The following is a 15,618-nucleotide window of genomic DNA, read 5'->3' on the forward strand; positions in this document are numbered from 1 at the left end:
TACTCGTGCATATATCCGATGTTCTTTTGGGAGCGTATGAAATCATTGGTGCGCAAAGTGCTTTCTTACTGCAGGGGAAATCTCGCTGCGAAAGCTGTAGTAATACCGGCTAGGATAGCACCATATTCATAATACTTAGAAGGTTTTTTCTTTTAGAAGGAACTTTTCTTAGTTTGATGTAGATCATTAAACAACACTTTAAGGTTTAAGCACCTATTTGAGAACCTACTTTAAGTTTCTCTCTTACATAATATGGAGTTTTGCAGTATAACTTCGTTAGCGTTTTTCTTTTTTTTTTTTTTTTAATTTGAGTTTGACGGCTTATTTTACTTTTCTTAAACACAGATCGGAATGTGGTATTGTAATTAATATTGTGTACAAAAGTAAATATTGTTGATGAACATAACTGCCATCACCCAATTATCGTGTAACATTATTTTAAGAACACACTCATGTGTTCTAAAGCTGTTGCTCTGGTATTCCCTACGAAAAACCACACTTGGTCAATTTGTGAGCATTTGAATACGCTGGAATTGTGTAATTTTGCTAGGTATTGTCAAATTCTAAACATAAGTTGCAAAAACTAAATTCCATAGACTTTGATCAATGCTTATGACTGCACTACAAGAGAAACATTTCTTTCTCAAGTTTTTGTAATACTGCTCTGAAGTTAATTCAAAAAACTTTCTGAATAAATTTGATCAGAATCACAATACCTGAGTGTGTGCCATCATATTTCCCGAAACAACTTGATGTCAGAGAGTAAGGATGGTTCATCCTATTCCGGTCAAGTACAACAAGAAAAATACCAGCCCTAAATATCCAGCCCCTGGCATTGATTTGAATTTCTACATCTTGAATTCAAATTATGTTTTTCGCAATCACAAATTGCGACAGGACCCTACTCGTTGGGTTTTTTTTGTTTTAACAAACGGTTCATATTGCAATCATAATTATGAATAACATAACTTCAATTCAAAACGTCAAAATTCCAATTAATGCGAAGGGCTGGCTGCTAAATGTTGTGTAGCCAGCCCTTCGCATGGATGTTAGATTTAAGTCATTAAATTATTTTAAAATAATTAGCTTCATTTACATAATTTTACTTAGTTATGTTTTTATCTGAATTCTGTTTGGCAACACTCTTTAAGTTTTGTACGTGCTGCATTCTTCTAAATTTAGTATAACAATTTAGTATAACAGTTTGATATCGCTCGTTTGGAAGAAGAGTGACACACAATACGAAATTTTTCATTTTCTTTCTTTTTTTTTTTTTTTTTGGCTTAAAGGGCTTCAAATGGCGTTATCAGCTTTGGAAATTTATGATAGATTTTTTTGTTAAAATATTAAACACTGGAGAGCACTGCGAATTAATTTTTATTACTGTAAATGGCCTGAAAAGTTAAAATTCAAACGCTTCTACTGTAAAATTTCATTTCTTCGTAGTGTGGCACTCTTCTTCCAAATGAGCGATATGTTGTTGATTTGCCACTTTTACTTTTAGTCAAAATAAAATTCTTTTATATGAGAATATTTCTGAACTCTGCTGAATAATTTAACATTGGATGCTGGGTGTTGTGTGCTGGATGCTGTTTCGATCTGAAGCGGATTGGTGTAAAGTGAAGAGGTTCACGTATAAATAATGTCGATTCATAGAGACATGGACGCCACCGCCCAGGAACAGCACCCATAGTGCATAGCTAGGACGGATACAAGGGAGGGGTGATGGGGGCGATCGCCCTTCCTTTGAAGGACCCTACATCGAAAATTTTCCTCGATTGAAGTCCTAAAATGCAAGTGTAGGCCCTTTTAATGACGTTAGGAAAAGGAATTGGGTTCGAATTTCCCTTCCAGATCCTTTTCGGAGTTGAAGTTTCAACTCCGACGGTGTTAGGGAAGATGTTTGAAAGCCTTCTCCTTGTCATTTTGTAAAATTTAAGTCTTAAAGACGCGATTGTAGACATCTTGGGTGAATTCAGTGACTACCCTCTGGTAACTTTTCGAAACTGAAGTTTCAAAAAGCGCAGTTTTAGACGACCTTCCATGTCGTTAGGGGGAGAGGGTTTCGAAACATTCCCCTGAACTTAAGAACTAACGTTCTAAAACGCAATTTTAGAATTCCTTTTCAACGGAAAAGGAAAGTAAATTCGGGGGTCCTGCTTGGCTAGTTGTCTATACTTTAGTTGATTTAGATTAAAACGCCATGGCAGTCCCCCCCCCCCCCAGTATGAATAAATCAAATGCGTAGTAAGCGGTCAGTTAAAAAATTAACCGCCCCCCCCCCTTGAAAACTTTCTGGATCCATCCTTGATGCGGAGGCCGGTGGACCTCAAAAGTGACCCCGAACGCCTACTTCAATCAAGTGAGTACAGTTAGCAATTCCTGATTGCTAAAAATAAAACTGTATTCTTTTTTGATAAATTAAGATTTTCAGACCATGGTATTATACATAATGCGTACATAAAGCGACAAGAAACCAATAGTATTTTCTTTTGAATCAGTCAAAAACGAAACTAGAGAAACATCAATTTTAAAGCTATAGTACGTCAATTAACGTAGTAATAACGTAATGTTTGAAGTTGTGTTATTGCAGACTGAGTTCAGAGTTAAGATTTTTCTTCCAGTCTACTGTTAAGCAAGCGTGAATACCTAATGACTTTTCAGATTGAAATAATTCTTAATTGTTATCATTTGTTAATTATTTAAACTTGATTTTAAACATTTGTGTTGCAATGCGGTGTTATACATTTTTATAGTCCAATTTTTGAAATAATTCGAAAATTAAGCTATCAAGTCTTTTTTTTTATTTCTAAGGTGTTTAAACCGTTCAGTGATATTGAAAAGTTTATTGGCAATTCATTTATACAATGGATTTCATTTTCAAACTTTACTGATGTGACCATAAACAAAGAATTAAATTTTAGCAGCATTTTCGTCTCAATTTGCTACCACAAAGATAAAAAATATCGACGTAATAAGTTTTAGATTTGCAACAAGAAATTTCTCAAAAAAATTTAAAAAATATTTTAAACGTATAAAATATCTTAGCTCAATGTTACCCAGTCGCGTCACTTACAAAATATTTAATTCGCTCTTTCTAAGTTTTATTAGCATAAAATAAAAAAGCATTAAAAAATTAAAAGTAAAAGTGATTTTTTTGACTTTTCTGCGCGTTTAATATTAATATTTCACAATTTACTCAAAAGTATTTTTGTTTGTTTCTTTTTTAATTATTCGCAATTTTTGATGTAAAAATAAATTTTATTTATATTTACAACTTTTATGTGATTTTTTTATTCAGCATATTCCTTTAATTTGCTTTTATTCACTACAGCACTTCATTTCTTGCATTTTTTCCCATTACCTGAACTTTACGAAAAAAATATTGTTGCTATACTTACAATATTTCGTGACACAAAATTATTTCTCCCCTAGTTATTTACATTTTTAAGAGATTAATCATGTGGAAAGTCTATATCTTGAATTAACTAGAAAGAACCGGAACTATTTGCTCTTATCGAAAAAGACCAACTACGGTAAATTTTATTCATTTCCCATTTGGGAAGTTCATTGTTTTTGTTTTCAACTTATTACTACTCTGCCAATTATGAATTTACATTTTATCAGAAACGATGAATCATTGTTTCATACATGTCAAAAGTTTTCTACAGAAGTAATTATCATTAGTTTTACTTAACAAGAAAAAAGGTACTCGCCGCAGTACGAGACAAAAATAGATTGCTTTTAATAATTTTAATTCCCTCGTGAAATAGTTATGAAGGAAAAAATGCCGCAGCACAGCGTATTCATTTAAAACCATTTTATCGCATTCTTGTATAGCATTAAAAAAAAATACATTGTTTAAAAGGTTAAGAAAAGAAAATCTAAAACTTCGAAAAATATTTTTTCAAATTTGTTTCTAAGTATTTCAGAAAAATAGAACTGTAAATAATTATCGTAAAAATGAGTAAAATATGCAAAAGGAAACAAAACACGTAACTACGCAATGAGACAATGTACACATACCAATATTCGTTTGAGAAAGGTAATTATTTTCTGCGGATTTAAGTACAGTTAATATTTTAAAAGATCTATCGCGAGCAAATTCAAGATTTAAAAAACTTTAAATTTTACATATGAATCATGATTTATTAAAAAAGGTTTCGTCTATGTGCTCTTTTTCAGTCAGTTGGTAGTATATCAGTCAGTCTAGTAATAAGCATGCAACAGGAGCTTGAAAAGTTTGCCTTTAGTTGAAAAGGCATTAGTCGCTCGGTAAATATCACTTTAAATACTCTCATTGGTGGCTCATGGTTGGTCAAAGAATTGAAACTTGTTTTGATACTGGCTGAAATTCTAAGCGTTACACTTGCGCTGCGACGGATTAGGTAAATAAGGTTTTTTACTTAAAATGAATTTCGTCTCGTGAAACTTCGCTCTGAAATAACTGATCTTGTACATTAATACAAGTTTAAACTTTTTAAAGTATGCTTTACAGCGGCAGTCAGCAACTGGCGGACTGCGGGCCAGATCCTGACCGCGATCAGTCAAAATTTGACAACAAAAACTATTTTTGAAATATTACTTACACGAATAAATTACATCAAAATATTTTTCCGCAGTTAACAATACCTTTTGTTGCTTAGATTACTTTGAAATAGACTTCTGCAGATAACAGTACCTTTGGGGACCACACTCATCATTTTTCTAATATTTTCTAAACTATTATGTAAGTTTCACATACGTTTGGGAAACTTTTGAATAATAAATATTGCTCAAAATTTACGACCTTGAACCTCTCTGCTCTTGCACGAACCTCACTGGCGAAATTTCAAAACCATAAATGGAATTTCTCCGGTGAATTTTGAATACAAATATGTCTATCTACTTCATATTTAATAATTATCTGTGAGTAAAAATTAAAATTAAAGAAACTGTGAGGCATGATGCTTTTCCGGACTTGAAAATTTTTTCAAACGTGCACAACGCTCCTACTTAAAAATTTTTGGCGTCCCCTGCTTTATACCAATATCTATTTCAAATATTTTCTTGAAATGACCACGTTTTTTTACCCCAAACCTGCATTACGGGATATTAATTTTGAAGATTTTGTAGTCCGCAATTTAGTTCTCCGGAATCAATCGGTTTCTACAGGTAAAAACATTTGTGTTGTTCTAAAACATCAATTTTTCAAGAGTAGTTTCTTAAAACTCAACAACTTAAAACGCAAAAAGCTTCTAAACTTTTTTGTTTTTTCAAGAACATCACTCCTTTTTCTCAATAATCAGTTTCAATGGCAAAAATTACAATTTTTTTGCACTAAGTATACTATTTAAAAATTGGATACTTCTGATGGATATTCGTATCTTATGATATGATTTTTTTAATCAACGTTTCAAAAAGGTTTGAAGAATAAAAAAATTACACATTAGTCGCAATTACTTTCGTTGAAACCTAACAATGACATCATAGAAAATTATGCAACACCAAAGAATTGCATGAAAATGTCACTTCTGTTTACTCTAGCGGATGGAATCTTCTGAATCACGTGGACGATGATAGCTGTGGAATGAATAGTCAATTTTATGACCGATCTATCATAAGTTAAGTCATCAATCTCATAGACGCAAATTCACTTTTCGCCGTCACAATCCGCAAAAAATATATATGCTTTAACAGCTTTAAAGTAACTGAAACCATTTATCATTAAAGTTAATTTTTAAATTGTAATAAATTGGAGGCTTTATTTAGAAATTATTATTAGTCGTAATGTTCTTTAAACATACAAAAGCTGTTGAGATATTTTGTAACCAAGTAATTGTTTGTAAACTTTACCAATTGTGTTTATTAAAGATGAAGATAGTTCAAATCCAATGTTACATTCCTTGGGATTTTTTATTGTTTTTAGCTGTGAATAGTTCAATTTCACTTAAAAATGAGTACACAATTCACAATTGTAATACTCATTAAAAACTTTTAATCGGGAAATATGATCTGTCTGATCAAAGCACTATTTTATTATTTTATTTATTTGCTTGTTTTTTCATTTATTTATACATATAATTGCATCAATAAAAAATTTCTAATCTATTTAAATGCAAATTCTTTGAAAAAATAAGTGATAGCTTATTAATTTTTTCGAACACGGTCCGATCTATTTCATAAATTATACCACTTTTCAAGAAAAAGATAAAATTACAATTGTAGTTACAGTGAAAGAAAAGCATTGGTCACTTACTTCATCTCCCGTTTGATTAAAAATCCTTTTCGCTTGTGGAAGTCTTATTGCTTGTCCGAGATCTTCAACAATTTCCTCGAAAGTTTGTGTGGTCCTCATGTTTAGCAAAACTCTGCTAAAAACAGTCGGATCTTGACTGTTGACAACAGTAATTGTTTTTCCTTCGTTCTGTGTTGGCAAAGATCTGCTTCTTAAGTTTTTAGGTGTCCGTACACGCCAGTCTTTTCCGGCTCTTGGTTCTAAAGGAGATATTGGGCGGTAAAGTTTCAGATCCTCTTTTCGAATTGGAAGAGGAAGATGTGCTCTTGAAACAACAGCAGCACGCATGCGGCCGGATTGGCCGTAGGCCAACTCTTGGAAATGTTTTGTACCGGAAACAACGTAGGAGAAACCATCAATAAGATCATCTAAATCAGTAATCCTTCTACCAGCAAGAGAAAATATGTAACGCACTCCATGTGGTATATTCAGTCGCGGTGTTAAATAGTCGCACAAGCTATCTAGAGAAACAAAATCTTTACCGGGCATGATGGATACTTTCGTACCACTGTGAAAAGGATCCCCATTCTTGAAAAATGTAATCATTCGAGCTTTTGGTGGTACTATTGGCTTGGGTAGCATCATGGGACGAGTAGTGTCCCATCTATGCTGTACCCGGCCAACAGCGGCCATCCTGGGCCGAAGTCTTTTTCCTGATTTTTGTCTAGCGACAACACTTATTGTGTTACCGCTTTTACTAACTCTCCATCGGCATCGAAAATGCCCCTCTATCGTACCATACTTTAGAGGATCTGGCAGGTCTCTTGCCAGCATGGTCGACGGTCAAGTGATGAATCCTAAACATGATTCAAACAGGCGACGAAACGAAAACAGGTGTTTTTCCGTCGCTGACCAATCCCTGTCGATGAACCTGATACGTGGATGGGGTCAATGAATTTTCATCGGCACAAAAATAGAAAGTTACTTCCTTTTCTCGCCAGCATCAACGAAGCTATTTCCTTCTTTTTTATTGATTCATTAATACATTCTCCGCGCGATCCCTTGGGAAGCCGTTAACCACGTGCGCGCATCACCATTCTGACTGACCCTACCGATTACTTACTTCGACAAATCTATGCTAGATACAGCTTGTCACAAAAGGAAATCGCTCTTTTATTGGGTGAGGTAAAATATTGTTCAAGAGTGTTGTTTGGACCCGTTGACATGGAAACCGTTAAAGCAATCGGATCGATTCTAATCAGGAGGATATTTACGGATCGGGTGATGCCGGGATACAAAACTGCTACATTATGGTGTTTGGCTCGGTGCGTAATACACCACAACGCAAAACGGACAGTTGATAATTTCCATATCACCCTCTGAGGAACTGAAGAGTACATCCATGAAGGGCGTGGCTCCAGAGTAAAATGCTGACAGCTGACTCGGGCGTGGTTAACACTCGTGTCTTTTATTGGCAGAGTCGGGGTTCACCTCAATTACTTCTAGAAATATTTTATGCGTGGATACGCTTGCATTATACTGTAATATAATAAATACCTTCAAGATCGTTTTTAACGCTCCTGAACTGACAAAACTCCGATTTCGTTTTTAATGCCCGAGAAAAGTTAAAGCAGAGTGTTGACAGCATGGATCATTTGTCTATCACCATTTTCTATGTTCTCTTAAGTTGAGAATAATAGAAGATGCATTTCGGAGTGTTTTGGTATGTAAGGATGGAAAAATATTTGTTTTCGTTTGGCTGACTTTTTTTTTTTTTTTTTGAAACGAATTGTCTTTATTTTTATCTTTTCCTTATGCGTGTAATAGTAAGCAGGGATGCGCATCTCTCCAAGCTAAATAGCGAAAATCCTCCCCCCCCCTCCTCTCCAAAAAAATTTCTACTTCAAATGTGTCAAACAAAATCCTTTTTGTAGTCTCTAATTTCCAGTTAAATTCCCCTAATCTAATTCTTGCATCCAATTAATCATTTTTTTTAATGAAGAAATAAAGTTGCGTAAATTAAAGTGACGACCAATATGAAAATAAAGAGCTTACATTTGCGACAACAATTACAAGTTCAAGCGATGCTATTTTACAATTTTAAAAAAAACTTTGCAATATATTTTTTAATTTCTGAGCTACTCGAAGAATTAGGCGAAAAGAATAATAATAATCAAATGATTATCATGTAGCATTCATTCAAGCTGATCAAAATTTTTTTAGAATCCCAAATTTTCGATTGAATCTACGAAAAGTTTTAATTTCACATTTTAAAATGGGGCAGAAGGTAATAAAATCAAGCAAGAAATTTCGGACCTCATTATTTTAGTATTTCATAGTCGTAAGACTACGTTTTGCCATTTGGTTGTTCAAATACCAGATCCGCGCGATTTAATCTGGATGGAGCTATTAATTTATGTAAATATTTGTACTGAAATAACCTCGGTATTAAAATTCTCAACGGTCCCCAATTCGAAAATCAAAGAGGGTGAATGAGTTTTAGTGGCGCCTTGTTTTTTCCAAACATATATGCAGAGATAGAGAGGATACAGCTTCTGGTTTCGGAGGATATCTTTCATAGATCTAAGCAATATGAGCTTCTTGATAAGTATAGGATTCACCAGAAATGGGGTTCCAGGCGCTTTATCGTCCCTTTCTTGAAAAACTTTCAATTTTGTTTAAGCAGTTTTAGACGATCTTTAGTAGGGGAGATCGGGGCAGATATTCTATAGGGGCACGTATTCCAACGCGCCATAGTTTAAGTGTTTCTCGCTAGGTAGCTACGCTTACCGAACAGTGTGAAACTGCAGCACTGCACACGCCTTCCACGTGATCATCAGTTCATCAGTGGCTTTGTCTTGATGAGACGTCAACTTTTGCGGTTTTTCTTCTGGTGAGTAACTTTGCAAGAATTTACTTTTCATTAAAAAAAACATGTATGATACTGTTTTTGTTTCACTGTCAGGACCTAGCTTTAAATTATATTTCATTACGGTTCTGATGGCGTGATTGCTTTGGCAAATAGTTTTCATTTTCATAGTTAAATATTACCAAAAAAAAATCAAATATGGCGTTGGGGCTCGTATTCCAATTCAATACGGGGCACATTTTCTAATTGGAAAATGTGCCCCGGGCTCCCCATGAATGTTTTTTTTTTAATAGTATCAAGTCATATATGAAACTGAATTTCATTCTCCAATGTGATATATCAGATAAACTGAAAATGGTGCGCAATTACCGTAAGAAGTCAAACCGAGTTAATTAACTACACACAAGCGCAAATAAATGCAGCGCTTGCAGCACTAAGAAATGGATGTAGTGTTAGGAAAGCTTCTATAGATTTTAATATAAATACGAGAACATTAAATAAGTACCGCCACAAGTTCATTAATGTTCAGCTGGCTCCAACTGAAGTACCTCAAGTCGAAGTGACTCAAACTGATGGCCTTCAAGTCGGAATGCCACAGGACGAAGTATCTCAAGCCGAAGTTTCTACAACCCTAATGCCACAAGTTGATGTACCGTCAGAACGAGTTCCTGCAGTTGAAATGGTCTCAACTGAAGGCTTTTCCCCATCTGTTCACAGACAGATCGGCTCCAGACGAATAAACAATGTATGCCCAACTACTGACGCTTTTGACAATCGTCTAGCCAGTTCCTTTTTAACTGTTCTGAATGAACAATGTCAACCACAATTAGGGCTACCAGAAGGTGTTCCTTCTGCTTCCAAGGACATCCAAAGTGAACCTAACCCACAACCATCTAGCTCGCCGATAGCTGGTTCTTTGCCTCAACAGTATTTTCGATCCCCCGAAGAAATCAGACTATTTGAAAAGGCTGCCCCGAGGAAAAGCAAGGCAAGGAGAGGAAAAAACGAAAATCCGCCATTCTAAGGGATACGCCTATGAAAAACGCTCTTCAAACAGAGCAAGAAGCAAAAAAAAAAAGTCCAACATGGTCATTTTGAAAAATGAAAAAGGAAAGCAAACTGTGAAGCCTCAGCTATTTGTTGATGAAAAAAGGGAGAAGACATTTCGCCATCTTAAGAAAAGTAAAACTAAATATGCCAATGTATCAAGTGAGGAAGAAGATGAAGACTGTGTTTGCCTATATTGCTTTGACCCCATTTCTAACTCAAAGCCAAAAGAAAGTGGATCCAGTGTATTCGTTGCAAGAAATGGGCTTACGTAGCGTGCGTCAAAAAAGAAGACTCTTGTTTTTTGTTTGCATTAACTGTCACAATGATATGGAAGATGAATCTGACTAACTTTGATTATTGTTATAATACATTTTAATGTAATAAATTATTAAGAATGTACCCATTTTACTTACCAATGAATTAGAATATAAATTTTACATTACACTCTATGTTTATTTTACCTTTATTATAGACCATTTAAACTAATTGGAAAACTTGCCCCGACCCAATTTTATATGTTAGAAAACGTGCCCCGTCTACGGGGTTGGTTTTCCAACGTGACTTGGTAACAAATATATATTTATTTCTTCGAAGTTTTTTATGTTTTAGTAATGTTAAGACTTAGCCTAAAGTACAAGAATTCAAGGCGTAATCAAAACTTAAAAAAGGTTTAAATAAAAAAATTTTGAAAAATAAAACAAAAAAAGTTGAAAAACCTGCCCCGGTCTCCCCTAATGTTACAGGAAGGGGAGGTTTGACAGCCCTCCCCAGGAAATTTTTCGAAATTGAAACTCCAAAAACCAAATTGTATAATGCCTCAGTTTATGTTAGAGAGAGAGGTAGGGGTCAGGGTTCTCCTACGAAACATTTTCAAAATTTTATTTCTAAAATCGCAGTTTAAGACGACATTTAGTGTTTATAAGGAAAGAAGAGATTCGCGGGGAAGTTCCATGAAATGTTTTGAAGTTGAAGTCTTAAAAACGCGAGAGTAATATTTCGTAATGTTAAGGGACAGGCAAATTTGTAAAATTGAAGCTCCAAACACGCAACTTTTGATGTCAGATGGAGGAATTTCCGGAAATTCTCCCCCGAAAATCTTTCCCAATTGTTGCTTAAAAAACGCAGTTTTAGACGATCTTTGGTACTGTTAGTGGGAAGAGAGATTCGGGGGCCCTCCCCAGGCAACACTTCGATATTTAAGCCCAAAAAACGTAATTTTAGACGACCTTTAATTATAGGTAGGTGGCGTTTGGGGGGGGGGGGGGTATGGTGCGGGCGCACTCCTTGGAAGTTTTTTGAAATTCAAGTCTTAAATACGAATTGCCATAAACGATCGGTCACCACGCAGATACACAGAGACAGAAAATTTCCTGAAATAATCGAAACGGATTCAGCTATTTAGCACACTTCAAAATTCGAGAAATTTCACGAATCTAATACTTCCATCCAGGCCCGGATCTACGTACCCGCAGACTCTGCAGTGCGGGGTAGAGGCACAGAACTACAAGGTCCATGAACCCATAAACCAAAAAATAAATAATAAGGAAAGAAAAATAAACTAAAAGAACTTACATTTAAATTTCAAAAGTGGAAGATAATTTTGTAATGTTTTAGTAAAAATTTGAGCAAAAATAGAGACTCAACACGTATTACAACAGCAAACCTTAATTAATAGAAATAATTTACTAAGAACCGGCAAAATATAAATTTCAAACATTTTTTGTAAGTAGAAAAAAAAATGTCTTTTTATACAGAAAGCATTAAGAAACCTTAAAATTTGAAAATATCGTAATGAGAGTCACGCCAGTTCTAAAAATTTGATAGGTGAAAACAAAAATTAAACTTGATCAAAAGATTGAAGTTCATGCACTGTACCTTTACTTATATGAAATGACCTGTATGTTTTTGCTTGGGTCTCGGTGCGAGTCCAATGTCCAAATGAACGTTGAATGTATAGAATTTAGTCAAATTTTGACAAACGAGTTCCAGAAATCTCAAATGTAGAGCACTGCGCCTTGCAAGTCGCCTGTAAAAACATTTAACATTTATCTTTGTTTTTTAGATTTTCTTTTCTAATAACCTCTGTGTGTGTGCCGAGGCCGAGTTTCAGCAAAAGAAGTCAATGAACCATCAGAAAGAGCTCATTAAAAGGATGTTTTTCCCCCCCTAAAGCAATTTTTCGTATTTTTCAAGATTGAATCACTGTTTTTTTTTTCTTGGAACATTCCAAAAGCAAAAACTAAAATTTGTGCTTCCAAAGTTAAAATCTGTTATGCTTATGAAATTTTTTAAATTAAATAATACAAACATTTACCCTCATTTAAAAAATAAATGCAAAGGAAACTCTGATTTTTTTTTCTTTTTTTATCTGTTAAGCGCAGTAATTACATTCGCATCACCCACTAACCCCCACCCCTCTTTTAGCCGCCAGAGTAACTCTTAAATGGTTAGCTATTTTGGCAAAGTGGTTGAAATTATAAACTGTGTCACTGGCAATAATGTGCCGGTGCTAAAAGTTATCTGTAAGTTTTGTAACGTGAATTCAAGTATTTAATCAAATTCAGTATTCTATTTTCACTCATATTTTTTATTTATATCGTTCCTTCTTTATGCATTTAAATAAACAATCAATGCAATGATGCAGAATAATTAGTACCAGTATTGTTTGTGGTCAAAATTCGGCAAATTGGCTTCCTGTCTCTTAGCGTTTCAATCCGACCCGATTTCGTTCTTCTTGAAGGCATAGCACAGATACATTTTCTGGTTATTTTTGGACAAAAATGTAGGCCATTACTCTTAAACTTGTATTTCGATCAAAGTACAATTTTAAAGCGTGAATTTTTTTGTCTCCAAATTAGGGAATTTCTGTGGAAGCTTCGCTCACAATCGAAATTGAAGCACAAAATCGATTTTCTTTAAAAAAACGTCGCAGTAAGATACACACCTGGACACCTCCATTGTCCAAACAAATTCTGTACCAAATTTTATGGCTGCAACGATAGAAAAACAAAAATGAGACAAAAATGGCCAAAATGTAAAACATGAAGTAAAATCAAGGAAAATGTGACAAAAAAAAGCGCCCCAAATGTTTTTGTTGGCAGTAGTAACTTCTAAAAAGGAAACGACAACAAGATTGTATTTTTGTCCACTGCAGACATGTTCATTTACTGGGTAGCTGCAACACTTTCCAGTCAAACCTTAAAAAAAGCAGCTCTCCGAAATTTTCCTTTTTTAATTATTATTTAAAATTGAAATAGAAGATATATGAATAGAAATGCTTGTAATGTGCTAGTTTTTCATGATATTATGAATTTTCGAAAATATATTTGTTCTTTCGCGTTAGTTTACAGGTTCTTCTACTCTGTGTTCTTATTTGGTTAATGGAGTAAGAAAAAGTATTGCAAATGAAAAATATTATTTGTAGCATAACACGGGCAAAGTTAGCTTGTAATTCTTAAGTTCAACTTGTAAAAATCGTTTAATTAAAAGATCTTGAAATTTATGCGAACGAAAACATCTGCAAACGATTTTTTCCTGTCGAAATGATTGTCGGGCTGTAAATCTTTTACTTTGTTCTTTTTATGCATGTGAAATTGTTAAACTTAAATTACTGTTTCTTGTGGACTAAATGAATGAATTCTCATTTTTTTCTGCTTTCAAGCAAAGTGTAAGTCAACACTATTCAATAAAAATCTTACTTTATTTCCGGATTTAGTTTATTAATTTCGAAAAGTAGACATTTTATTTTTCTTTTTTAAATGTTTAAAAAAATTACTTCAATTAAAAGATAAAACATGAATAAAATTAAATTTTTGGATTTAATTATTTTCAAAAATATAACAACATTGCCAAATAAAATCATTTGCTGTAGATGATGTCTTATATAGAGTCATTTCGAAAGTATGTTGTTTTGGAGCAACTGCGCCAAATTAAGTGTTAAACACTTTACTTTCTCTAAGCGTTTGCATTTCTAATTTTAAAAAAATATATGTTCAAACATTTCAAATTTTCATATAAGAATACTTATTCATTATTGTTTCTACTAACCACTGATTCTATTCAACTGCTTTGAAGCATTTTTTTTATTAAATTAATAAATAAATAAAATTATTTTTGAGTCGTAAAAAATATGTAACTATTGTTACGCAACCGGTTCTACTGAATGGGATGGTAACCTCTTTTTAATCTACCCGAGTTTTAAAAATAAGCGTTAATTTTTTTTTCCAAGTAGATAAATTATGTGAAAAATAATTCCTATTCCCGTATTCTTGTTTGCGCAAGAATTAAAAAAAAAACTAAAGGTAAAATTATTATTTTTATTTAATTTTTTACTGCATCATTCTCTTTATCCTTTTTGTTGGCATCATTTTACGTAATTAATGGTATAAATCAGCTAATGCTACATATGTAGCTTAGTTTTGTTGAAGAAGATCTTTCACAAACGTTTATTTAGATTTATACCAAAACTTCATCGCGTCTATTTCAATATGAAATTTTTAAAATTCAACATTATTTTCGGTATTTTTTTAAAAACACATCAAAAATAATTGATTCATGAGTTAAACTAAATAAAATGATTTTTAGTTTAAACCCGTTCAAAAAACATTTTATTATAAAATTGAAGCAAATTCTTTGCAACGATGTAACGTAAACCATAATTAACAAATTATATCCATATTAATAAAGCAAAATAATTTATAAGATACTGGCCTCCGCCCTTATCTGATTCAGTACAAGTAAAAAACACGTGATCACATTAAACGACGTTTACTGCACATTCATGAAATATACTTTTATTCATCGTATTTTTCCTGACCAAAAGAATATGGAAACACTGAGAAAAATACTCACATACTAAATATATAGCAGAAGTGCTTGAAATATTAACGACAGCTAAGCACCCGGCAAACAATCAAGACTTGCCTTCGCTAAATTGAGTGTTGGAAAAGGAAATATTACCATCATTTTTAAGCATCATCCCATCCATTTGGTTGTGACAGCGTGAAGCTTCTTAGAAAAGCACATTCGTTTTGCTTGAAGCATCGCGTGACATTTATCTATTTCAGTGAGAAAGGAACAACTATTCATATTGCATTTAAAGGTCAGAAAATAAAGGTCGCAACTGAAAGGTTTTTTTTTTTTTTTTTTTCTTCCCGAAGAGCTTATGATTGTAGTAAAATTTTTAAGGTTTGTTATAGTCAATTTGAAAATCTAATGATGTAGTCTTTAAGCAAATGAATTTTTGCCTGAAAGGGAATTTTATTATTTCGTCGCCTCAGAGCAACAGTAGGATATTTTCGTGTTATTTCTGGGATTAGATGTCTTAGCATTGCACTGAGGCGACGATTTGATGTCCAACTTCTCACTGAGGTGCGCAATCAAATCAATGTCGACTTTTTTTGGAATGACCTTTTTGCGCTTGTCTTTCGCCGTCCCTAAGCGGTCGCTGCAAGACAAGCAGAGACCACATGTCACCTAAAAC

At 33.7% G+C, this 15,618-nt stretch overlaps 1 protein-coding gene across 1 annotated transcript in view; it reads right to left on the minus strand.

Moving 5' to 3' along the window:
- The window catches only part of LOC129231488 (echinoderm microtubule-associated protein-like CG42247), a gene marked incomplete in the record, with an annotated part of 287,722 nt that extends 272,605 nt beyond the window's left edge, over positions 1–15,117 (minus strand). Inside the window, 1 exon segment of the mRNA XM_054865816.1 lies at positions 14,988–15,117.
- Between the last annotated feature and the right edge of the window lie 501 nt (positions 15,118–15,618).

The sequence above is a fragment of the Uloborus diversus genome, chromosome 10, assembly GCF_026930045.1.
Source record: "Uloborus diversus isolate 005 chromosome 10, Udiv.v.3.1, whole genome shotgun sequence".
Lineage (NCBI taxonomy): Eukaryota > Metazoa > Arthropoda > Arachnida > Araneae > Uloboridae > Uloborus > Uloborus diversus.